General features: G+C 34.7%; 1 protein-coding gene across 2 annotated transcripts in view; it reads right to left on the bottom strand.

Annotated features, from left to right (window-relative positions):
* LOC148654803 (chemokine-like protein TAFA-2) overlaps positions 1–27,285 on the bottom strand; it is a 126,264-nt gene extending 98,979 nt beyond the window's left edge. For both annotated transcript variants that reach the window (XM_088644768.1, XM_088644769.1), the window contains exon 1: positions 23,211–27,285. The gene's annotated coding sequence lies outside the window, so the exon portion shown is untranslated. The remainder of the gene's footprint in view (positions 1–23,210) is intronic.
* Between the last annotated feature and the right edge of the window lie 422 nt (positions 27,286–27,707).

Below are 27,707 nucleotides of genomic sequence, written 5' to 3'. Positions count from 1 at the left end.
TATCTACTATAAAAGCAAGGGAATTTTCATGTTACCTGTTGTTATTTCTCAGTCAATTATTGACATTATTGATGTACCATAATAAACCCCCCAAAAAAATCATTTTTCTAAAATACCTTCTAAAAGGCGTTTTAAAGCAGATTGGCAGATTTCTTATGATGACAATTTAAACTGATTATGACAAAACAATGGGATGTAGAGGGAGAAGGTACAATAAATATATGCTGTATGTATTATACATTTATAATACTGTATATCTGTATGTAGTATGCAAATTTACAAGATTAATATATCAAAAACAAATATCTAAACTATTCTCCCCTTCAGGCTAAGTTTCTGTCAATATTATGCAGGAGTTAACAGGAAAGGAAACCATATTCGTAAAACTTATTTCCCTTAATTTTTAAGAGACAAACCATTAAGCCAAAGGCCAATTAACAAACTGTTAAAAATAATTGTATTTATTTTTTACTGGATATTTTCTGATTGACAGACTACCCCCCTGGGAGGTTTAATTCAATGGCCCCTGTTATTGTGATGTTTTAAAGACATCTGCTTTCTTTTGATGCGTTTTTTGGATTAATTTTGAACTCCAATATTTGAGTCAGTATAAGATGACGTACTTCAATTTTGAAGAGGATGCCAGTTGAAATAAATATGTGTCAGCCCTTTAAGAATTATTTTTAACTCTTTCCTTGACAACAAATCTCATTTAAGGTCTTCAGCCTTATATTTTTGTTATTAACGAGGAACTGTAGTCCCAATATCTCAGCCTAGTTATTAAGTCTTGGTTACAAAATAAATTAATTCACGGTATTGAATTTTTTTTCAAATTTCCAATTAAGTGCAAAATGATGCTCATCATTGCTGATTCATTATAACTCCAAAATGTAAAAATAGAATTGCAGTTCTCCTTTAATATAATTCACATTTACATAAAATGTGGAGTGTTACATAATTGCAGGGTTGGATTATCACTGAGGGAGGTATTCCTGGAAATCTAAATGATAATATGGTGGTGCAATCTTATCTTTGATGTTCCAATAGACTCCTGCTAAAATAGAAACCTAAACTATCAAAGTCTTTTACAGATTTCATAAACCAAATTATCCACTTGAATATTCCCCCAGACATTGTGATAAACAGAACAAAAACTTTTCTAAAGTTGAAAGAGTTTTTGCTCACTCTAAACTTCTGTACTATTATTTGAACTATTATATGTTCTCATGAATTTAGAAATGTACATTTGAATGGCATTTACCAAAAAAATGATGAAATTTTGTTGTATTTCAGAAATGTACTTCTAAATAAGGCACTTACATGTAATTTCAATATAGACTTGTTAGTCTTAAAATATTATCATAACTTTGGGGATGTAAATTTTAAGTTACAAATCAGGTCCTAACACCAGCTTCAATACTTTAAAAATCTCGAAATTAACGTAACCCAACACCACATTTTCAGGGATCACATGCCAAAATCATAAGCTTTATATTCCATGAACAATTTGATAGTGCAGAAATAAATCAGCTGAAAAAAGATATAATAATTATTATAGTACGTTAACAACCAATTATTTCTTATACAAATATACTGTGCAACTACAGGACACAAACATCCAAAAGCCTTCTCCTATATTTCTAATTTACAACAGGTGTGAGTTTCTAGAGCCCAATATAATTTCTAATGTCTTTTACTAGGTCCTAACCTTTATTACTGTAATGAACTTAAAAGTCAACATAAACCTCTATTCACTAGGAATAACAAGACCCAAGAATAAGTGCCCTGAAAGGATTATGGAGTGTTTAGTGAAAATTTGGCTTTACCCGCTTGGCTGAGGGCTAACTTCCCAGCCACAGGACGAGGAGGCCAGGACCCCAAAAGAACCAAGTTGGGCCCAAACCATCAACACAGAATAAAGGAAAGCATGACGAACATAAGAGAACTGTTAAGTGATGCATGTTGTGAACTGTGCGATGTTCCAGTCATGGATAGAAATCTGGATAGAAATATAAATATTAAGTGAATTGAAGCAGAACTGGGGTTGAGAAGGTAGCATCAGTAGGAGCATAGGACAAGAAGAACGAACCCAGGCCCAAACTGGACACTGTGGATACAAACACAAATAAGACATGGATATTATCCATAGCATAACTGCTGACCAGGCCGGAGGCAGGACACTAGACAGACCCAGGGCTGAAAAGATGGCATCAATAGCAGGAGAGGACGGGAGGAATGAACTCGGGTCCAAGGTCGAAAGGACACAAGTGATAAAGACACAAACAAGACAGGGACACAAGATGTAGGACAACTGCTGACTGAGCCGGAAGCAGGATGCCGGACAAACCCGAGGACGAGGAGATGGCATTAGTAGCAGTGGGAGGTGAGAGTAATGAACTCGGGGCCAAACTAGATGGAAGAAGAGAGCACAGGAGAAAAGGCAAGAATAAAAACATGGAGGAAAGAATGCAGCGTGGAGTTTGAGATTCAAAGGACCAAATTTAGCCATAAGAAAGAAAACAAGAAGAAGCGGAACAGACCGAGCAAGAATGCTGAAACAAGAAACAAACATAGAAAGAATGCAGTATGGATGCTCCAGGGATTTGCAGTGACAGTGACCTAAATGTTCTTCTGTCCTGCTGTGTGCCGAGAGACAGCATCACCAAATGCGGAAACATGCTGAATAGCCACAGTTTGCTTATGAACTTTGGAGAGAGTAAAAACTTTCTTAGGTGTATTTCAATTTAACAATTAAAAGGGTTTGTGAGAAGCCGAAAACGGTGTGTCTTTCTTTTCCTTCATTCTGTACTTTTCTTTTCCCTGCTTGTTGTTTGATGCACAGTACACACATAGAAACTGAATGCAATGCATGCGAGAATAACTTTAGGTAAATATAAGGAGGTAGATGCAAAACAATCAGCATTTTTTTATTCAGAGAATGGTCTGATGAACGCAAGGAGAGGCTCAGCAGGTCAGCAGGCACTGGCAGCTCATGTCTTTGCACCTGACTTGGGTGTAGCATTGCTGATGACATTGGGAGATCTGGAAGTTTAATGGAAGCCCAGGATTTGTTATATACCTCTGATAGGTAAAAATAAGCATTTCTCCTAGATAAATGCCATCAACTTTGGCATTTAGGAGAGTTTGGTGACATTGTGCTACTGTCCAGATGATAACGGGAGAAAAGGTTTCAAATGGATGGGATGGGACAATTTGGGATCGTGACAGCAAATTTGCATCTGTCCAGAGCAGCCCAATTTTTTTTTCACAGGAGAATGACAGGACAGTTGTGATGCTGTCTGTTTCAGAACGACAGGACAAGAACTTCAGATCTCAGTCTTCAGAAAGACATGGAATCTTGATGGATGAGGCTGGCTGAGGTTGAAAAGCAAGTAACTGAGATGGCAAGAGAGCAAATGAAACACTTGCCGGTACACGGGGAATGTGGAGAGTCACAGTTCCTGGCTGAGATCAGGCTATATATCAGAGCAGCAAACGGGGATATCTATTGCAAAGTTTAGATAGTGAAGTGGGGTCATAGTACAGTCCATGCAAAATATGAACATGAAGGAGAAAAGGGAATTACATATGATATTTACTGTTTTAGGAAAGGAAATGAGTAAGGAGTGATCACTAATTACTGGCAGCCGTGTCTGATTGAACTTGGTTGTTGTTATCCCTACCAAAATTTTGTGACAAAACAGGATTATTTTCAATAACCAAATAATTCTCCACAGAAGAGCCAACTTCTGAACTGATGTATAATAAAAACACATTGGTCCCTAACAAAACCGCTTCCCAGTAGAACAAAAGACACAAATTTTGCCTGTCAAATTTACAAAAGGAAACTGAAATAGTTAACTATTACTAAAACAAATGTCTCTTCAGTTTTTAGAAACCTGGCTAATTTTGGTTCATCTAGGAGAAATCCAGAAAGGCCATTAAATGTTCTGCTCTAACTTCATTATTCCAGATTCATGCTCTTTTAGAGTGCTCTCACTCAACACCTTTGAATGAATGAATCTGCATGTTGGCACTCAGTTGAGGTTTCTTACCAACTGCACAAACACCAAAACCCCATTCACCTATATCCCAGAGGCAGCAAAACAGAGGGTAGGTGAGGAAATCCTTTTCTCAAATACAGACCTAATTAATTACTAATATAGGCCTTTCCTTAAATGGGAGTGGTATGGTGTAGCAGGTAAGACTTTGGACACATAACTTACAGGTTGTGAGTTCATATCCCTGCTGCAGACAGCGCTATTTTGCCTTGAATTAGGTATTCTGCTCCAGTCCATCACAGCTTAATGGACTGGATGAGAGTCCATCATCCTTGGAGGGGTTATATGTTCTCTAGGTCACTTACCACTGGTGTGGACTTTACTTTTTTTCTTTAAAATATAAAAATCATTAAGCAATTGAAGAATAATACTCCTGACATACAACCTCATTCATTATACTTCAGCTTAATAACTCCTGCCCTTAATCAAGTATGAGAAAAACATTTATTTTGTGCCTAAAAATGAGACTTGGTTTCAAATTAAGACACTATTACAATGTTCTGAATGTATTTTTTTCTGTCAGTAAAAACGTTTAGACATTACCTTCACTAAAGTGTATCGAGTAGCAGTTCTGCTTGCAATCATCAGGTAGCTTCACATCTCAACACATGTACTGCCCATGGGCAAAACAAATACCTGTCTCCTTTTTCTGCCACTTAGCAAAGATTTCAAACTACAGATGCTGTCTAAGGGATTGTGAATTCACGTCTATCTTTGCTGTCTTTCTTTAAAAACATTTTCATGAATATCTTTTTCAGATTACTCATCACTATAGGACTCTTACAATTAAAAACACAAGTGATGTACTGTATACAAATAATTCCATTCCAAATGCATTGCACTTGTTTAACCATGATTATATAAACAGTATTGCTAAGATAAATCATATGAAAGTATGAAACTGTGAATATTGTCCAAAATTACCAACCACATGACTGCTGTTTTATCTATAGTTGAATTAAGGGGTGTAGGCTACTATCTTCAAAGAGATTTCAATGAAAGGATATTATAAACCAATCAAAACCTTCTACAGATTTCACAAACAAAATCACCCATTTTAATATTTTCACAGACTTAGTAATAATGGAGCAATAACTGTTCTTAACTTGATTTTCTTTTTCTTCATTTGATAACCATTAAACTTTAAACTCTAAATTAATCTATTGAAATAATTAAGATTCAATCTCCGCCACAAATAGGTCATGTTTTATCTTGAAAGAAATGGCATTTAATTATAAAGACAATTAAACAAATTGCATTTTAATTCAAATAGGCAATAACAATTTAGATTGGATTAAAATTATTTTGGCTCTCGGCCCCACATTGGACTACATTGCCTGACTACAGTCTAATGAATTCCCTCTAGGTCATCTTTATCACCAACTAACCCAGCAGTGCACACCAGTTCAAAACAATCAAATTAAACAGTAACAGTCCAAATATTTACTTTAAAGCAGGACCACAGCAATGAATGTGACACCATATTACGAAAGGAAACAAAGACAACATAAATATTTTTGTAAATATAAGGAAAATATAATAAAATATACTACTTATTCTGAGGAATATGAAAATGTACACAGCATCACCTAAACTGTGAGACATACAAAGCTAACATTTCTAGCTAAATATTTCCAGCATTTTCAAACTCCTTAAAAAGCAATACCCATTAAACAGATGGTAACTGGAAGTCAAAGACAAGCAAAGTTGACCACACTGCAATTTGTCAATTTAGAGACTAGCTAGAAAGAGATATCAACCTGTTTGTTTAAATTAAATAAAAAGATAAATTAGAACTAGCAATTTAAAGACTAAAATCTGGACAACAAACACAAAAAAGCAGTCAGGACACAAAGCTTCACAAAGGAATTTTAGTTAACTGCCACTAGAGATTGATACCCCTTGACCTGTCCTGTCTAGACTAGGCTATACATGAAAAGCAGACATTCCAAAGTTGCATTCCTTCCAGGACAATATCTACATTGCATCCATCTAAACCTTGATGTGTAAGTGCTCTGTACATTAATTGTACACACAATTGCAAGAAAAAGTTTGTGAAATCTTTAGAATTACCTGGATTTCTGCATTAATTACATAAAAATGTGATCTGATCTTCAACTAAGTCACAATAATTGACAAACACAATCTGCTTAAACTCATAACACACAAACAATTGTACTTGTACTGAACACATCGTTTAAACATTCACAGTCTAGGTTGGAAAAAGTATGTGAACCTCTAGGCTAATAACTTCTCCAAAAGCTAATTGGAGTCAGGTGTTTCAATCAATGAGATGAGTTTGGAATTGTGGGTTGGAGGTGCACTGCCCTATAAAAAAGGCACACAAAGGTTGGTTACTGACAGAGTCTGCTCTTCTCAAGAAAGAGCTGTTCATGTGAACCATGCCCCGATCAAAATATATATCAGAGGACCTTAGAAGAAGAATTGTAGAGATGCATAAAGCTGGAAAAGGCTACAAAAGCATTTCTAAAGGCCTGGGTGTTCATCAATCCACAGTAAGACAAATTGTCTACAAATGGAGGAAATTCAGTACTGTTGCTACTCTCCCTAGGAGTGGGTGTCCTGCAAAGATCACGGCAAGAGTGCAGCGTGTAATACTGAAGGAGGTGAAAAAGTACCCCAGGGTAACGGCAAAGGCCCAGCAGAAATCTCTTGAACTTGCCAAAGTCTCTGTTCATGTGTCCAATCTAAGAAAAACATTAAACAAGAATGGTATTAATGGAAGAACACCATGGAGGAAACCACTGCTCTCCAAAAGAATCATTGCTGTACGTCTCAAGTTTGTAAAAGACCACCTGGATGTTCCACAACGCTTCTGGGACTATGTTCTGTGGGCGGATGAGACAAAAGTTCAACTCATTGGCAGAAACGTGAAACGCTATGTTTGGAGGAAAAAAAGCACTGCACACCAACACCAAAACCTCATCACAACTGTGAAGCATGGTGGAGGGAGCATCATGGTTTGGGGCTGCTTTGCTGCCACAGGACCTGGAGAGCTTGCTATCATAGAGGGAACAATTAATTAAAAAATTGTATCAAGAAATTTTACAGGAGAATTTCAGGGTAGTGGTCCCGTCACCTGAAGCTTATTAGAAGTTGGGTGATGAAACAAGACAATGACCCGAAACACAGGAGTAAATCAACAACAGAATGGCTGAAACAGATGACAATTTGTGTCCTGGAATGGTCAAGTCAGAGTCAAGACCTCAACCCAGTTGAGATGCTGTGGCATGACCTGAAGAGTGTCACGAGAGCGGAATCCGACTCCCGTGGATCGTGTTGTAAACGACCCTATGCGTGACGGTATAATCTGAAAGTGTCTGGAGAACGATGTCAGGGAAGGCACAACGTGGTAAGTTCTGGATGACAGACAGGGGGCAGTGACTGAGATGATCCAGTGCATGGGGGGAGTGCAGGCAAACAAGTCTAAAGGAAGTCCAAAGAGGTAGTTAAGCGCAGTCCAAAGTCCAGAAACCAAGAGATCCATCGGAGACGCAGACAGTTACAAACAGTAACGGAGGACTGGGAACAGTAACACGAAAGGTTAAAAGTATAACAGGGCAAGAGGCTCCGAGCCCCGGACTCAGGGGTCAGGATGCCGTGATGACGCCTGTGCCACCAGGCCCCCCATGAGCCCGGTGGTAGGCGGGCTTCCAGGCGCCCATCTTCCAAAGCTGTACCCGGAATGACAAAGAAACCAAGCTTAAATAAAGGAAAGGGAATGAAACGCAACTAACACTAATGAAACTAAGAACAGTACGAGAAAGGTAGGAGCGCCCTCTAGAGGAAGGATGACGACCGTGACGGAAAGCTGTTCATACAAGGAATCCCAGAAATATCAATGAACTGAAACAGTTTTGTAAGGAGGAATGGTCTAAAGTTCCTCCTAACTGTTGTGCAAGTCTCATCAGCAGCTACAGGAAACATTTGGTGGAGGTTATTGCTGCTAAAGGAGGTTCTACCAGTTACTAAATACAAGGGTTCACATACTTTTTCCAGCCTGGACTGTGAATGTTTAAATGTTGTGTTCAATATTGACAAGAAGTACAATTAATTGTGTGTTATTAGTTTAAGCAGATTGTGTTTGTCTATTATTGTGACTTGGTTGAAGATCAGACCTCAATTTTATGAGTAATTAATGCAGAAATCCAGGTAATTCCAAAGGGTTCACAAACTTTTTCTTGCAACTGTAGCATAATGGTTTTGTTTTAATTTAATATTTTGGTGCCTAGAGCTAAGGACACAAGTTATTTTACAATTGAACTCATTGTATCTTGGTTGAGAGGTCTTAAACTATATGAAGAGATAAATGAATATCCTTAAGCTTTCACTCTGTTAAATAGTTCTGTTTTTTCTATTGTGGCTGCTTGATTTGACTGTTTGATTGAAGATTTTATGTTCACTTTCATTTCTCTATGGCATGTTTGTTTCATATCAATTACTTTTTTTAACTGAAATATTCTTCCCTGAAATAAACTAACCTGCCTTCAATATAAACTGAAGTAATTTAAAAAGCAACATGATTATGCTTCAATGGCCATAATCTGTGTTTGTTGCATGGTACAATCATCAATAGACTACCAGAATGTATTCTGAATACTTCCTTTAATGTTCATTTACATTTACTTTCACATAGCAGATACCCCTGGCAACATTGGGGACTAATTTACCAGAATAAGTGCTGTATTATTCTATGTATGTAAAACATTTTAATTGTATTAATATATTTGCTAACTATATAATATTTACAGATTGTGAAAGGAAAGTTCCTGAAGAGGTAAATAGATATAAGTAATACAAAAATCACATTCAATTTTTTATGACTATTATATATATATCTTGTGCAATACTATATCAGTCATAGTCACAAAATATGTCTCATTTATCACACACAACACATCTGACCAAAGTAAAATTCAGACATTATTGTAAGGAACTGTTTCTACAAAACTGCACCATCTAACATACTGTATATGAAGTATTTTATAATGCTCTGCACATCCTCTCTGTAGTCTGGAGATTTTTTGTCACAACATTGTGAGATAAAATTATACACTTACATTTGTTATCACAGAATGCTATTTTCCACTTAGTTATCTCACTGAAATATGTAAATTATTTTGTAATATTATTGTGATAGTATAGTTATACTAGGATAATATTGATACTTTTATTTAATTTAATTTTGAATTACATTGTAAAAAACAGCCCTATTAAATGTGTTATTGAATGTTTTTATTGGATCAGAACATAATTAAATCCACAACAAATACAATAATTATTGTATGGTCTTAGCAGTGACCGTAGCAAATGTTGTAATAGCTGAAATTCTTGTTGTATTGATGGCTTTATAACAGCTAATAAATATAAGACTGATTGAATCTCATCTATAGTCCTGTTGTTGCCCTTCAATCTAAACCAATAATGAAATCCCAGTGCCCTAGCCTTGCCTTGTACATAACTGAGTTATTTCATTCTAACATACTTTTTCTTGAACATAATCTAAATTCTACTGTCTAAACAGTCTTAGTCTGTTTCTCTGGTATAATTTAATATTTTACCTTGTGTCAGTCCTACCAACCTGAATATAAGAAAGTTGTAAGATTGTAATTAAATTCACAGCTTAGCTTCACATCTGCGTTGAAGACATATCACAATGTTCAAGGTAGAATAAGAAAGTTGTACTTCTCGACTGGCAAATTTATATTGATTTCTTTATTAAATAGCATTCTGCTACTGAAATTGAAAATTCATTTTAATTACAGAGGCAGTATCATTCGTTGTCCAAGGTATCTTTTTTGTGATAGACAAAATGTAGTAATATTTTGACATTCTTAGTAGAATAATTCCATGTTGGATTTAAATGCACTTAGCTTCAATTAGTGTCCTCTGGTTTGTGTTTCACTTGATTCCTAAGAAATCTATTGACTTTGTCAGTACCATTGAGGATTTTAAAGCTTCAGTCAGGTATACTCATGGTCGTCTCTGGTTAACACTAAAAAGTTTCTGTTCATGCAGGCTGTCATTGTAGAACATTCTGTTAAGCCCTGACATATTTTTTTTAATAAAAAGGTTACAAATGAGAGTACAGCACTGGGCCCTTCTGGGGACATTGTCTAGAACATGTAAATGATGTGTCAACATAAACACCTCAGTCTGTCTCAACTAACATCTTGAAGCACAGTGTTTCCCATTTCAAATCTATAGTTTATGTTTTTGATACCTGTCTAATACTCTGCACTTTCAGTTTTATGTCTCCTTCCAGTAGATATCTGCGCTTTCTCTCTCTGCCTCTGTAATTAGTACGCCCCACTGTACTGAAAAGGCAATAAAACTGTCAGGGAGCCTGTCATTCCCAACGCGGCTGACAGAACTGGAAGCATTCAGTACAACACAAAAACAAGAGCACGTTGAGATACTGGTGCTGGGTAGTGGGTACTTTGGCAGGGGGCAGGGAGAGGCTCACTCACCAGCTAGATTTGTCTCACGATACTCGGCTGTTGCACAGCTAATTTGAAAGTTGTGCTTTACAATGTTCGGCTCGATTTGATCCCACTCTGCTTCTTCCATTCAAGACTCCATCGGCCAGACTTAATCGTGAATAAGCAAATTTGTGAATATTAAATTCACAAATGGCAAGACCCTACTGTATGTGCCTGGTCTCATATATTTTGGTATCCTCTGCGAGTTTGACATGTTTACTAACTATGCCAGAATCGAGATCATTGTTATAAATTAGGAAATTAGGAAGAGCAGTGATTACAGTACAGATCCCTAAGGTACTCCACTAATTATATTACTGCAGTTTAAGCATCCAAGCCTTATTTGCATTTTCTGTTTTCCATGTATTACACCATTCTCATTCCAAACACACTGTAAATTTTCCTGAATGCCAAAGTGCTAGATCCATAACAGGATCTTGTTGTCTTACTGCGTGGCTCTTCACTCCAGACTCACCTCAGTGACCCAACTCAGGATCTTTTGCCATTAGTCCCTTCTATAAAGAAACCAAATCTGTTCTTCAGGTTTAAATCAAGTCAATACTCCCAGTTCAATTTCTAACACTACCAATCCTATGTAAGATGGCATAGTAGTTCTTTAGGTTTGAATCCTGACAGTTTCACAATTCAGTGTGTGATACTTCTAATTTTATATGTTAAACATAAAATTATATAGGTCTGACCTGAGTCAGTATCTTTAACAAACAATCACAAATCATAATTCATTCTAAAAGAATTCTCTACCCTTTTTAAAGTCGTTTCTAACCCTTGCTGCTTACAAACAAGGGTATACCAATTCAGTGTAAAGAGATTCAACTGGGGATCCACGTCCGCGAATGGGTTACAAAGAAATATATAAAGGTTGATCCAACACTGAAAAGTATACCTTTTCCTACTTTTTTTCCCTTTATACCTGAAGATGGCTCCAAAAACAGAACATTGTCGTTTTTGTTGACCTTTCAGCATATAATGATTAATATGTTCTTCCAGAAGCATAAAGCTATACTGATTCCAGCTAAGGAAAAGGGTTAGTAAATTATGTTCATTTCCACACTTGGAAAGACAATCTACACTGCCAGGCTTCGACTGTGTATTTTCCTCTTTTGATTCACTTACTTTGTGCTTGATTTCTGGTATAGATGTCATCTATTTAAAGTTAGCACAATTATTGTACCTAGGCAAATTTCTCAAGATATTTTAAAATAATGTTGTAAAATAACATGCAGAGAACCACATGGTCATGTTATTGTATAATGTCCTGCATACAAGGTAGGATTTCTATTGTGAGAATATATATGATCTTTTCGCAACCTATTGACTCCATGAGTCATTGTAAGGACAGTTTAAAATTTTTTGGAAAACAACATTTATATATAAAGTCTTCCCCTTAGATTTATGTTTAGACAACTAATACAAAAAATGAAACATTAATCCATCAAACAACCCACATATTCCATTGATAATCATTAGTAAGTGAAGTCTTCACAGAATGCTCCAGAACTAGCTCCTCAGCTGGACAGCTGGACCAGAGGCTGCTATAAAATAACTACAAATTAAAAGATAATTTGTTATGTTTAAACAGAACCATTTTCAATTTTAGAAAACAAGGTTCTGCTTTGAGAATGCTGTGTAGATTCTCAATCAAGTACTAACATGTCATTAGTTTTAAAAGAGGATATATAGATATTAAAGCAAGATATTTGTGCTCTTAAAGCCTCAACTTAAAGTAAAACAAATCATGGAAAGACATCTAAAGCTGTGCAGATTCGAATTAACAGAATAGAATATTCTGAGCTTTCTCCTCAGAGCATTATTATCATGCATGTTTGAAGTGTAGCATTCTATATACAAATTGTGCTATACTAGGAAACAACAGCAGATGGTCTTAAGAGACCAAACACCTGAGTACATAATCATTCAAGACAACTGTATTTAAACACAGACTCTCAGGGTATTTAAAGCGGTACAGAAGCTAGGGTCAGAGTTCTATGTGGAGGGGAAGACAATACATGTTCCTTAGGAATGAACATTTTCCTGCTTTATGTCCTAAGCATGTGTCAAGTTAGTGTAAGTTAGTCAAGATGATGTGATATTACTTTCATGACCTAAAGAGATTTTAGAACAGGGACAAGGATCTTTGAGAATTCTGTTACAGCAATGTTTGATTCCTCTGATGTGTTACTGCATAGGCAATTTGGTGCAAGGAAAATTAGTGCTCTCGATAAAGGCCAGTTTCCTTTTTTCATTGTAAATATGACCCCTGAACCCTTGGTGTTATAAAAATTAACTAAAGTTGAATAATTTGATGCAGGACATGACTCTTATTTACATTAGTAAAAATCAGAGTAAACAATTTATTAATTTGATTATGGGAATACTGGATTAGAGGATAAAGAATTGACTAAAGGGGAGCTATGTTAAATCTGATAATCTTTCCATATTTAGTTAAGGGACATACAAAAGAAAACTTTAGAAGATCTCGGTCAGTTAAGATTGCTCCTTGCAAATGCTAGTGTATTCAATCTAATAGCTTGATTGACAACTTTAACAGATACGTCATTCAGTCTTAATTCAATCACAAAGTCTTTGGACACCCCCTGTGGCTATGATGAAGAAAAAAAAGGATAAGAAAATTATTATTTTTGACATTTTCATGTTTCTTTAAGATGCATATTAAAGATATCCTTCAGATAAAGGAAAGATTGAAAGATGAGGATTTCTTCAAAATGGTTGTGCTTGCAAGTCACAACTGTATAATCCTCTCTGACTTCACAAGGAAAATGTGGACTATATCAGCCTTGTTACTGCTGGCAGATACTGAAACTGTTTTACAGCCACTTATTTCCTTTCAGAGGAATTTCACCGTCACCATAGGTTTAAACCAGTCAGCTATAAGAGGTGACATAAGGTTACTGAAGCGTCAGTGGACGTGAAGGGGAATGTGTTTTCCCCTATCTCATGAGCAGTAAGAACATACTGAGATTCACCAGAAGGCTGGGTTACCTAGACCCCTCATTGTAAATGACTTCATACATCTGCTTATATAAGCATGCATTCAAAATAGCCATTTAATAGCCACACACATATCAAACAGGCAAGGATTCTATTGGTCGTCTTACTTTAAATATCAATGCTCAATATTAACCAGTTATTAATATTTCAACAATCACAGTTACCTCATATTTTATTTGTTGTTTGATGAATGCGTTGTAATGACATAAAATCATTACATTAAAGTTATTTAGTCAACATACTACCACTGCTTTGTATATTCCATATGTATATGTATCACATAAATGCAGCATGTACTCAATAAAAAGAGAAGAGCAGGCAGACAATAACACAAAAGTAGGATTTACAAACATTACAACAAAACTCGAGCTGTTATAATAAAGCTTTGACTCATTTGCCATGAGTGGGCAATGTAGTGTGCCACATACAGTACATCTCCATGCTTCCACCAGTTGCACTGACAGCAACCTCAAGGTCATGTGAGCTGCAAAATTCTTTGACTATATCTAAAAAAGAAGCTGTTTTCAAGTAAGCCAAAGCAAGCAAGCTTATCTTTCATTGTGCCACAATCTGACGATACACTGTATGACCCTTCTTTCTCTCAGCCCAGGTTCTCATTTTGTCTCAGCTCATATCTTGTAAACTTGCTCTAATGACTGCTCAGAGTGATCTGTTTTGTCTCCAAACCATGAGAGCAAATAACTGCACGTGCTAAAAATGCACACTTCAAAATATGAAAGTAACAAAATAAAGTAGAATTCTTTAAGTATATTTAACATCATTATTATTGTTTGCACTAAAACAGAGACAAAAGAACCCTCTTAAGAACCTATTTTTTTTTTATTTCCAAATAACATGTCTTGTTGATTTCTGGGTATTGAATAGTGAATGTTTATAGAAGAGGCGAAGATCAATCTATACTTGTATCTTTACCACAGAGCAAAGTCTACTGGGTTCACAAACATAAAAACATAAGTACCTATTGGTGAAAAAATATAATTTTATTTATGTGTATTTTTCAGAAATACCCAATTGAATCCAAAGATTAGTTTTTACACATATTGAGCCAATGTAAGCACAATGTATATCCTCTAGTGTTTAGATGACTTGGAGCACAATAGATTTCCATATACTAGAACAGTAGAACCTTAACATCTACTATATGTCATGAGAAGCCTGATTAATTTACAGTGGACGAGAGTTACTATGCTGTATATGCTAAAGCAGAAAATCTACTACAATAATGTAATTTGGTGTGATTTCATTTTGAACTGGAATTCTTGTTTGATCGTAAATTCTGAATTTCCACATTAATACAGCTAAATGAAAACTTGATTCTTTAGTCCTTATCTACTGTATATTGCTATTTTAACCAAAACACATAATATAAATGTTTGGATATGAAGGCTGATTTTGTTTTCCATTTTTCATATATAAACTACAAAGTAAAGTCTAACTTGTATTGCTGACAATTTTTAAAATATGTTTAAAGGTGTGCACTGCATGTGCTTTTTACCCGACGTACCCATTTAATTTCAGTTTAACAGAGTGTTTTATCCATCCCCATCCATTTTCTAACCACTTTATCCAATACAGGGTGGTAGACCAGGTACCTATCCTGACAAGCAACAGTCGCAAGGCAAGATATACCCTGAAAGGGATGCCAATCCATCGAAGGGCAGGCACAGACAAACACAGACAACCACACACTCACACTAGGGCCTTAAGCCAATTAACATGTCTTTTGACTATGGGTGAAAATCCATGTAAACACTGGGAGAACATATAAAATCCATGCAGGTAGCACCCCAGGTCCAGAACTGAACCCAGAGCCCCAGTGCTGTAAGGCAGTAATAATAACCACTGTGCTGCCTGTGTGTTTTCTTCACCTGCTTATTTATTTTTACCTTGGTGTTTACTGGCCTTGGAGCTTGGTGTTACTTGTCAACAATTTTATTTGGCTTGGTAATAAACTGGCACAAAAAACAATGACCTTACAGACATCAAAAAGACAGCTTTCTAATAATAACAACAACTTTATTACAGGTATGTTTATGTTGTTCCTTGTAAACATTATAGTGAAGGTTCATGTTCTTGCTGTAGGTTTATTTTTTTCTGCCACTTTTAGCATACAAATACTTGTATATGCTCTAACAGAAAAAGGAAGCATGTGCATTTCTCACATTTTCCCACAGTTACTCCAATTTTCACTGCAGTTCTCCCCTGATCAAACCCAATCAATGACTACAAGTTAGTTCATGCATAATAATTAGGCAGGCGCGATTATGGACTGGTCAGGCAAACAGATGGGTTTACAATAAATTAATGCAGTAACATATTTTCGCAGACATAACAGCAATGCTTTTTAAATCCTAATGCAGTTTTTAGTTAGTATCAGCAATCTATAGTTTCTGCACAAGCTTATCAAATCAACCAACAGAATGTAGACGTATACTATAATTTCCTTAGAACAGAAACAAGTCCAAAATTTGATTTGAAAGCCTAATTTTCCAGTGCTGTCAGTATGATTGATATAATTTAGGCAAAAATGTAATGCCTGCAAATACATTAATACATTTAATTTCAATTTATGTTTTTTTCAATTTATTCATGATATTTTAAATGTAACAGATGAGGCGTGCTCAGGAAGCCTCCATCATTATCCCTATCTCAGGCCCCTGTTACTATAAAACTTCCCAAGAAAAATATACATTGGCACTCTTTTTTAATCCACTATTGGATGAAGGACTCCACAAGGCTCCACTTGTTCCAATTAGTTGCTTCTTCCAGTTAAGCTTCTGAAATGTATGTATCAATAAAAAGCTCTTACTTCTAAAACTTGTAACCGTACTTGAGTATCGGTTTGAAAGGTCACAAGAAAGAGTGCCATTGACTGGTCCATCAACACCACTTGAAGCAGTAAACTGTATTTCCTTAGAGGTTTCCCATCCCAGTGCATACCAGATCCAATATTCTTTGTCTCATTCACGCACTAAAAAAGTGATACATAATGGTATGCATTTCTTCAACCAGAGAGAACAACATAAAGGCTGGCCTTAATGGAATGCATACTTAGCACCATCTGCTTCTGCACCATAAATATATAAGTAGAACACCTGCCTAAAACAAACAAGAAGTATTAATCAGGCACAAAAACCACATTACAAAGATGTTTGCTCATTGAAAAAAACTACAACCATTATTGCCATATACTGTACTTGAAATATATACTACATGTGTAAGTGTGTACTCTAGTGGGACAACCAAGAAAAAAGCCTAAAGGCTTTCAAATATTACCTGTCTTTTAGAACTCAATTACATACTGTATACTGTAATATCTGCAACAATTCTGTTTGGATATAGTAGAAGATATCAATGATCTGGTAAAATACTTTGGTCAAATAAGGTGCAAAAGATCTCTCTCTCTTTTTTTTAGCAGGAAAGGTGCTGGCTGCATTAATATTCTGTGTCAATGGATGATTTCAAAGGTCTTTGAATTCGTCTGCCAGAGGCATGAGCCAGGGCACTGTACTCAGTGATACATGATGTGACAGCAGGTTTAATAAAACAGTTGAAAAAAAGACATCCCCCCTTACCCTCTGTACCGATCCACACACACTCTCTGTGGGGTTTCAACAGACAGCTAAGCCAGATAAATTTGAGTTTCACATGGTCTCTGGGGTAATAGATATGTACAGGTACTGTATGCACACCAGCAAAGCCCAAATGTCTTGCTAAAGCATCACAGACATACTGTATTCTGTTCAGAGAAAATTGTTTATTTCATGGGTGAATAGTTTCATGTTTTGCTTTATGGGGTGCCACTTCACATTTTTGTGTCACATTAATTAATTTTTGAACATTTTTTGTTTGTTTTATTTGCCATACGTTACAAATTATTTTCAATCGGTCTCACTCTTTCAAAAATGGGTGGTGTGAAAATGTTTGTTCATAAAAAGTTTTTACCTATAGTGGAGTTTAGATGTTTTATAATAACAGGCATTGAAAGGATGGTAAAATAAGTAGATACTGATGACCTGGATTATGTGCACCTTACTATTGTAGAATGTAGTGTACAGTACATTAAATGGAATTATGGGTCAGAATAATTAGATTACATTTAGAAATCATAGGTGTATCTTCTGTCATATTTTATGCTGAACAAATATTTATGTTGAGCTCTGTAAATATTCTATAAACTCCAAGGTTTACATTCTACAGATATCAATGGATGCTTTGTTTTCTCAATGAAACGTGAATAATAAAAATGTAGGTTGTTTATTCTCCATATCAGCTTCAGACATTTTTGTACTACATCCAGTTTATGTATTGACTTTTGATTTAAATGTTACACACAATTAATTTATGAGCTATAGTCAGTTATTTGAAAAAATATTTTATACCCCAAATATTTTAAAACTACTGCCTACCCAAAAACTGTAAGACAATTAAACTCACTATTTTGATTATTTTATTTTGACAAGCAGTTGAGAAGAAAAAATAAAGTATTTTCACAATACTATAAAATCACCTAACTTTTAGTCATTATTATTAACTTTATCATTATCCTTGTACTGTATAAGATAAATGAGCAAAATATACTCTGCATTCTAAAGAAGATATACAGTAAGGCTCTGGCATCTTTCTTTGCTGCAGTACTGTATTTGTTGTTGAAAGTAGATACCATACATTCTTCCTTTTTTGAGAAATTCCAAATTTTTAGAAATTTTAATGAGACTTATATTGTCTTTCAAAATCTGTGAAAACGTGTACATCTTCTATATAAAAGAACATGCTAACATTTAGCCTACTTAATAACTGAATAATTTAAGAAGTGGCAGTTGAGGCAAAACCATTTATGCTTTCTGAGATCACTATACTGGCCTTGACTCTTGGAAGCACTGGTATGTGACCACTCTAACTCGGCTTGCCTCAGGAAGTGACACAAATCTCTCCTCCAAGGTACTGTATTTTTCACTGTGGATTCACTGAATAAAAATAGGCCTGTACATATCAAAAGGATTATACTACATTTGATCGTTCTTAACTCTCCAGTGTTTAAATGTTGATTCCAACTGCCATTCCAAATTTTTCTTTTTCAGGTACAGTCTGTCTTTACTACAGTATATCAATAACCTGTCTACTTAACTTGGATTCTCAATACACGTCAGTTTTAACGTTGTTTTATGCTTTGTACAACATCATAAAAGCAATATGATGGATACAGTGTTTCTATATAACATTGCTCACACAACTTAATTGTCTACCTGTCATATTCATTGGTTTACAATTCCTACGTATCAAGCAGTTCTGGCAGTTATTTTTCTCATTGAATGCTGATAAACACTGTCGCTTAAATCTGTGTTGTGCCTTTTATACAACAATAGCAGAGATCATGGAAATTAATATTTTAATAGGTTTACATGCAGTATTTAATTAAAACAATAGAGGAAAGCATTACTTTATTTTACAGCAACATATGCAATTTTTAAGACAAATATAAAAATGTATGTAAGCCATTACGATAATCTACTATCATAAAATATGTAATCATTGGCATGTGTTTAATAATAAGAATTCTTTCCATTTGATTTTTTGTTTTTCATCCTATAAAATTCAAAAGTAATTTACATATAGGAGAGAACCCTCTTAAACCAGTACTAAAGTGCAACCTCCACACTCTAAACACCTTTTTTCATATAACAATATTGCTTTTCTAGAACAAGGTAAAATCAATTCACATAATCCAATTACTGATATAACAAAATGCTTGAAATTTACTTAAATTGCAAAAGCAGTAAGAAATAGGACGTAATAGTCCTTGGAAGTCTTAAAAAAGTAATGAAAGCACTGGGCACATGACGTTCCTGGTACACATGAATATCCTTTACATACTGTACATATTTGGAAGGATAAGATCATTCCAAATACAGTATGTATGTCTACCGCATATACAGTATATACTGTAAATGTTTAATTTTAAAACGTATCATAAAAAGAACACCATTGTCATTAAAAAAATGAAATATGTGTTTACCTTCACTATATAATGTAAAGAGATACAAGGACAATTGAGGACAAATTATATCTACAAAAACTTTACAAAACAATTCTAACTATTCTATCTCAGATACATAATTACTAGACTTTTGGAAATTATTTCAATAATAAATATTTATATTTGAAATATTATATACTAGGCTTCAGCCCCCCATGACCCTGTAATGGATAAAGCAGTTAAGAAATGAATGGATACTATATACTATATACTATATACTATATACAGTACAGTACACAAAAAAGATAATGAAAGAATATTCAGCAAACCTTTCATGCTATATATAATAATATATTTCTCTATTATTGATTGAATTTCATGTGAAGAGAACTATGGACCAATTTATTTAATACACTGTGTCAACTATTTACACTGTTTAGTGTTTACCTACTGAGAGAAAGCTTCAGCCATTGTCACATTAGCCATCCAACTACTCATTCATTTTCTAACCACTTTATCTAACTCGCGGCCGCAGGGAGCCCAAGCCTATACTAGCAAGTGACGGGCTCAAGTCAGGATACACCCTGGATGGGACACCAGTCCATCACAGGGCAACAGACACAAACACAGACATGCACACACTCTCACTAGAGGCAATTAACCAAATAGAAAGTTGGTCTGGGAGGACTGTGGAAGAAGCCCACATGAACACAGGGAGAGAATACAAACTCCACACAGATAGTATCGCAGGAACTGAACCCAGGATCCCAGCGCTGTGAGGCAGCAATGCTAACCACAGCACCACCTATTATAACACTATGTTTCTTATAATACTTCATTTCAATGCTAAAATAATAAAATTACTATATAAATATATGCGTGTATATGAGCTACTATAGGCAGCTACCCCCATATATTTACAAAAGTAAATCTCAGGCTGTTGGATGTTTTAGTTTGTTAATGCAGGACATTTATCTATATACTGTATATAGGGGGGGGAAAGAACCTCTAATAACATATAGGTGCAAACTTAGAAGGTAAGAAATACTAAATGTAATACTGTACAACAGTGTTGAAAAAATACATGTAATCTGCTACTGCTGTCAAGAAAAACACTGTAGGAGGCTCTGAAGTTAGCCATCACCTAAAGGCCGTTTAAACGCCGAAACATTAAGAAGAAAGTTTATTTGAAAAGCTTATCAAGATACAATTGTAGCACAGTTTAGTGTGACTGGGTTTGTAAACTAATGATTTTTTTAATTATACCAAACTTCTAATAAACCTAAGAACCAGAGTAATCACAAAAAAGCTGTGCTTTGCTTGCTTACATACAGTAAGTCCACACCAAAATCTTAAAACCTTTGTTATGTTTGTTTAAGGATTCACTAAATTATTCACACAAGTGTTTAGTTTACGTATTCAATTTGTGCGGTGTAACCTACTTAACTTTTAAAAACCATTATGACAAATCTGAAATCTTGTTTGCAAGTTTATTTTTTGCAGTCCGAAGTCATTTTTCTGATAGAAATTATTCTGTTGCTGTCGAGTCACATTAACTAGATTTTACTTCAATAGAGACTACATTTGTTTAAATATTCATTTGTATACTTTTGCATACTTACCAATGTATTTCTACATCAGAAGTGATCAAACTAACCTAGGTACAGTACATGTTTCTCAATGTAATCTTATATTCGTATTTTGTTTTCGTTACGTCTCAACAATGTTCCAGTGATATAAAACAAAATTAAATAATAATCTCTTGAAATAACAGCATGCGTAAAAACGCACAAACAGAAATATCACAAGTATTGGCATATATTGTTATTGTTTGACATTTAGTCAAACAGAGACGTTATAAGGCAAACAAGACAATAGATACATTATACAACAATAAAACAGTAAACTTGCTTAACTGTTTCAAATTTAAAGAAATACAGTGGTAGTTCATAGTTGTTGACTAACATTGTCTTTGTTTCCGAATATAAAATTTAAAGAGGTAAAATTTCAAGATTAGAGATATGTTTCTAGATATATTTTGTTTGTGTATTGTGCAATACAAAAATCTGTTGTAGTACGTTTAAAAATCATAAATAGTTCATGGCTGACATATTAAACTTGCGCAGCGGGTTTAACATTCTGAGTATCTAAATATGTAACAAGATTTCTTCCGAAGAGTTTTTAGATTCAAAGATTTCAGAAACTACCTCTTCAGTTTAAAAAGGAAGGTTTTTCACCTTGTAAAATTACTATTGCTCACTTCAGCAAAGACGTCATTTTTTATATTTATAACTCGATACAATGTATTTACTTTATTTTTGTTATTTACTCATAGGTCTTCCGCTCTTAAATTTCAAATTATTTATCAACGTATCTTCAGGCACTCCATTACTGATATGCAGGCCAACATGAAATTTAGAATTAAATAATCAACTCGGCAGATCTTCAAAAAATGCGCAAGTCTTTAGATGACAAGTTAGGTGACATGGGCTTCATTCATACCTATTTAGAGGTTTCTCTATATTTGAACTCTTATATTGTTGCAATTAATACATTACAGGTAGGCTTTCTTGGTGAGATATCTGTTTAGGTGGATAAACACGTGAAACCCCCGGGGTAAAAGGTGTTTGTCAATATTAATTTAAAACTGAGATGTCGCAAAAATTCTCTTTAGAATAAGATACCTACACACCTCTACCTCAGATTCACAGGGCATAAACTATCTTTTAAAACGACAAACGGATAAGAATAATGTTTTAGTCAATAGACAGTTGAAACTGTCACAAGAGTTGAGATATATTTCAGGAGCAGACAACAATACTATATTTTATCAAAGACAGGGAGCACAATTACTAGCACGACCTGTACAAAGATGTTAAGTGAGACTCCATTTATGATATCCACAAATAATATATATATATGTGTGTTTTAGGTTATCCCAAAATACAACCCTGTTGAACATGTGAAGGCTCACAACGCGCGACTGCAAAGGTGTGAAGTGGTTAAACTAGTGCTAAATAGTGGACAGCTTTGTGGATAAAAGTTACGTTAAGTGTTTGTAAATCGAATAACAAAGGTAACGCTGTTTGTTTAAATCAAAACTGACAGAATAGCCCCTCTTTTGCTTTTTTGAGAAGTAAACGCTCTGATGTTTTAATAAACGCTCTGATCTTTTATTGCGAGCCGACTGAGGCACCCAGATCACATGGTCGAATAAGCAATAGGAAAAACAGAAATATAGAAGATAGAAAGTATCTTCGTTTAAATCCTTTATGAAAAAAGCCGCAGTTATTTCCAAACACACGTCTGAAGACAGCAAGCCTTCAGAACTTTCAAGTTTTTCTTCGTTATCACTAATTTGTTTCGTTATTTCATTTAGTGTTTCGATTTATAAGGAACGCTAAATTTCTTAGTCGTTGTTAAGACAAAAAAAAAGACAAAAACAAAAATCACTATTCTTTGATCAATGAAATGTCTCACTTCTAGACCGGCAAAAACATTTTAATAGCAGCACGTCTCTAACTGAGCATGCATAAGCATGGCATGCATATAGCTGACTTAATAGAACACCACGAAAATAAACATTAAAACCCAATATTAATCACTTTTATTGCATACCTGCTGCCCCGCTCCTTTAGTGCACCTCTCAACCTCCTTTGGGTTACAAAAAAACCATTCTTAATCCCTTTCCATTCTTAAAACCCATGCAGTCTTCCAAATCTTCCCATCCAGATGTAAAATTAGCAGAATCCAGATGTTTCAAAGCCCAGAACTAAAGAGGTTTTAGTTCAATCCACAAAGCTATATCCAGGCTTGGAACTAATTAGTTAACAGAAGAAAAGAAACTCTCTAGGCTAAGTGCCACCTCAGTCGCTCCCGATTCTTCTTGTCAAGAGCTTCTGTTGTGCGTTCTACCTGATGAAAAGGATTCCTAGAGCGATTAACTAGTTCATTATACCTTATACCTTCCCGTCTTTTCTTTTTACTACGTTCATCCCCAGGTAAATGCAATTGCGCCAGTATGCGTCAGCTCCAAACCGTAAGCAAATGCGAAAGGAAGATGAAAAATGAAAAAAATAAAAACGTGAAAAAATGTAATCTTTCACGGAACAGCAGCCTATGTTTGGTGACGCGTAAAAGTGACATATGTAAACAGTTTTAGTCAAGATCCTCTCCTGCTGATAAAGATAGACCTTACACTTCGGTGTTTGACAGGAGACTAAGCCTTTCACTTCTCATGCACATGGACGTATTGCAGCTTCCCGCCTCTGGCAGCACACTGTTTATGTGCGCTACTACCCAATTAATAGATAATATTGTACAGCTACACCACTGTTGTAAGACTTTCTAATATTCTGTCAGGTGTATCTTAAATACAAACATCTAAGCTCATGCTTTGAATACACATTACTTTAAATGCTGTAGAAAGCTGGAGCACATAAAATTCAGTTTTACTGAATACGAGTTAATATAATATGTTAGGAAAGTTAAAAGGGGCATCTCTACAGCATCGCATATTCATGAACCCAATTCATTGCAATTGGAAGCTCCAGCTCAACCAGTAATCTTACACACTGAGATGCAGCAACTGAGTGAAACTCGATTTCTGCGCTAATCTTGCAGTGATTTGACTTTTGATAAAGCTTCAAAGGGCCGGTAAACGCCCTAGCTATAATTAAAAAAAAATGAGGTACAGTACCATAGTGTCACGTCACTACATGATTCTGTCAGATTCGCACAAAGTAGTGCTAGATCCACTGCAAATAGATTCAATTAAAATATTTTAAACAATCGTCTGCATACAATTAAAAGCTTAATATCATTAAGACTTCCTAAATGCTGGACATAATTTAAAATGTTTCTGACTTCATACATACTCAGTGGACTTTTTTTCATACCTAGTACCAACATTTTTTTGCAATTTTATTTTAAATATAGGATTGGAAACCAGTATTGGTTTCTTGTCACGCCAGTGCACAATACACCAGTGTCAGTATACAAGAGTGTGAAATAGATCCTTGGAGAACTTGAGAATAGGCTCACAATCAAACCTTGTACAATGTCGCCACCATGAGTGTCATCAAGGAACAGCATCTACTGTATGTGCTGTAGTTTTTTGTTTCGCTCAATAGTCTTAAAATCACTTTATCTTATTGTATTTAGATTTAAAATGTTATAGGTTAAGGTCAGAATTAATTGTAATCTTATTTTAATAATTTTAACAGTTTAATTAAGCATGCAATTTCAAAACTGCATTAGGGTAGTAAAGTTACATGACTGTTGAATTTAACTATATTGCTTAACCTTGTTATACTTTCCTTTAACTTAATTTGGGGCTATCATAGTTTAGAAATGTTCTCAGTGTACAGCTTCTCATTAAAGACTTTTGGAAATGATTGATAACTTAATGAGGTCTGTTCAACATAGATTTTTGCCACTTCAACAGCTCAGTGATTTCTCAGACGTTAGTGAGCTCCATTGAGACCTAAGTTACAGAGTTAACGTTTTTTTTCTTTGACAAGACATTTCAGAACTCTAGCCATACAAAGTGGAGTTTAAGATGCTATTTCCTCTTTCATCACCTGTATCAGGAGGTCAACCTCCATACACCTGTACGTACACCACTGACCATAACTACAACCATAATTCAAGTGAAAAAATAAACCCCAATTTATCTTTGGTGTTATAAGAAGGTAAGAATGGTGTTATAATAGAATACACATCTTTCACGGCAAGCCCCCTACAGAACTGTAGCATAAAGAAAAGTATTTTTATTAATAAAAATGTTTGTTATTAAATGCATGTTATAATTACTACAGATTAAATAAAAAGGTACCAAAATGAATTCCCTGAGGCAGGCAAAAAGAATACATTTGTGAAGACTATCCACACTGTAATGCTAATCTCAGGGGACACTCAGAGTGTGGCTTGGGGAATAAATGAAGATTGCTTTGGTAAGAAATAACATTGTTATATACTGCCTTATACTGTATTTCATTACTGAAATTGTAAAAATAAATTCTAAATTTATAGGGAGGATCAAAGAAAATGAGTTATAGTTTTGTCAAGGCAAGAGGAGTGCAATTTTGAATAAATGACAGTTGACTGTAAATTGTAAATGTACTATATAAAAATACCAGTGAGACTTTTTTTGAATAATTACATCCAGAAGAAACAAAGGCACATACTGTTTTTTCAATTAAAAATTCCCTGGTTAAAATATCACCCCAACTATATTACAACTGATTACAAGCACACACACACAAAAAACATACTGTATACACAGTAAGATATTATAGCATAACATTTGAGATTAAATCATGATTTTATATTTGATAAAATTGATTCAACAAGTGTAATGCATATTAACATAAATGAGACTCATCTAAATGACCCAAAAATCAGGTAGTTTCTGCACATTTACGTGGTTATTAATTCTTGTAAATTAAATTCATTAAGTGTTTTTTGGTTTGAGTTTTTTTATGGATTCCACTGTAGAATTAATCAAATTAAAAACCTCTTCTTACATAAGGTACAGTAGTGCACAAAGGCATTAATGTACAGTGCTTTTCTTAATGTAGGGATAAGTAAACCATACTTATAACTGTTAAATCATGAATATTCTTTTACTAGTGGAATATATCATATTGTTACATACATGTATAATGACATTATTATTTTGCTTACCATAAAAATGAAAAGTTGTGAGCAGTTGTCATCATGTCTGTTGGGTTTGTAAAGATAAACTTGAAAACCTGTGAAGGAATACTTTTTAATTCAATGTATATAAATATTAAATGTATAAATTAAACGTATACATTTATAAATTAAATTAAATATTAAATGTATTTAATGTAATATTAAATGTATATAGCTCATAAACAATGAGCTATATACATTTTATTACACTGTTCTATGAACATACTCAATTAGCATTTAAAATTGAAAAAGTTCCACATATACCATGTGCTATTTCCACAGAGGCATGAGAAATGTATGTGTGTTATAAAAAAAGAGATGGGAAACTCCCAATAACCAAGTTAGTGACTGACATGTCAGGATCCCCCATGTGCTTTTCACAGGTTTCAAGTGGGCCTGAGTGGGAGGGATATACTGTATGCCAGACTAGGCATTCTCTTATCTAATTGTAACTCTGAACAAGACAACTATGTATAGTTAAAATATAGAGAACACATGTACTTGACAATATGATCTCAAGTGCTTGTTAATTTTTTAAAAATATATTTATTTATTACAAGAGGAGTAGAGGAAAGACGTTAATAAAATTGAACGAGAGAAAACCTCCATAGATGTAATAAACAGAATACAGTAGAGATCACACATCGCAATGTGTAAATCATTTCTGAGTTTAAAAAAATGCACCCACACCCTGTATATTCCTCAAACCAAATTAACCTTTGAATGAATATCCACCCATATCAACCGTACTTACCAAATTCTGCAGTCTGGGTTGCGATCTGGAGATCATTAAGATGAATAACATATAGACTGCTGAATGGATTGTTATTGCTCTTTTAGAACAGAAATGTCTAACAAAAATCTAAAAAAAAATATATGCTATATATACTGTATAAAAAGACTACGTTTTCGGTGTTTATTTGTAAATAAACATGATCCCTCTAAACTTATCATAAGCCAATTTTTCCTGATTAAAAACAATAAAACGCTAATTACAAAAGAAGGCAAGCTGCCTTTGATATCTCATCACAGCTGTTGATCATTCTGCCTCATCAAACCCTCTAGCAGAGTTTAAAGGTAATGCTGATCACTATGCCCACAGCCCATTTTGCTTGCATTCCAGTCATGCAGAGTCATTTAGCCTAAAGTGGGTTTTTTATAGTTTAGGTTTTATTTTCAATAGCAGTAAAGCAAGACGTCCAGACATTCTTTTCAACAAAAAGGAGACATACAGTAGGTAATTTACAATAATCTCAAGTACAATCTTTAAAATCTTTAGAGTTCGTAACAAAGAGCCCAAACTCATAGGCCAATGAATATTTTTCATTAATTTGGGACCTAATGAAGATTCAGTGACTGCTTTTACTGTAAAGAGAGGCAAGCAAATGAAAATAAACACCGGAAACAAAAATACCC

Source organism: Lepisosteus platostomus, chromosome 9 (assembly GCF_059453375.1).
Source record: "Lepisosteus platostomus isolate fLepPlt1 chromosome 9, fLepPlt1.hap1, whole genome shotgun sequence".
Classification (NCBI taxonomy): Eukaryota; Metazoa; Chordata; class Actinopteri; order Semionotiformes; family Lepisosteidae; genus Lepisosteus; species Lepisosteus platostomus.
Note: the sequence above shows the minus strand (reverse complement) of the source record. Positions and strands in the feature narration are given on the sequence as shown.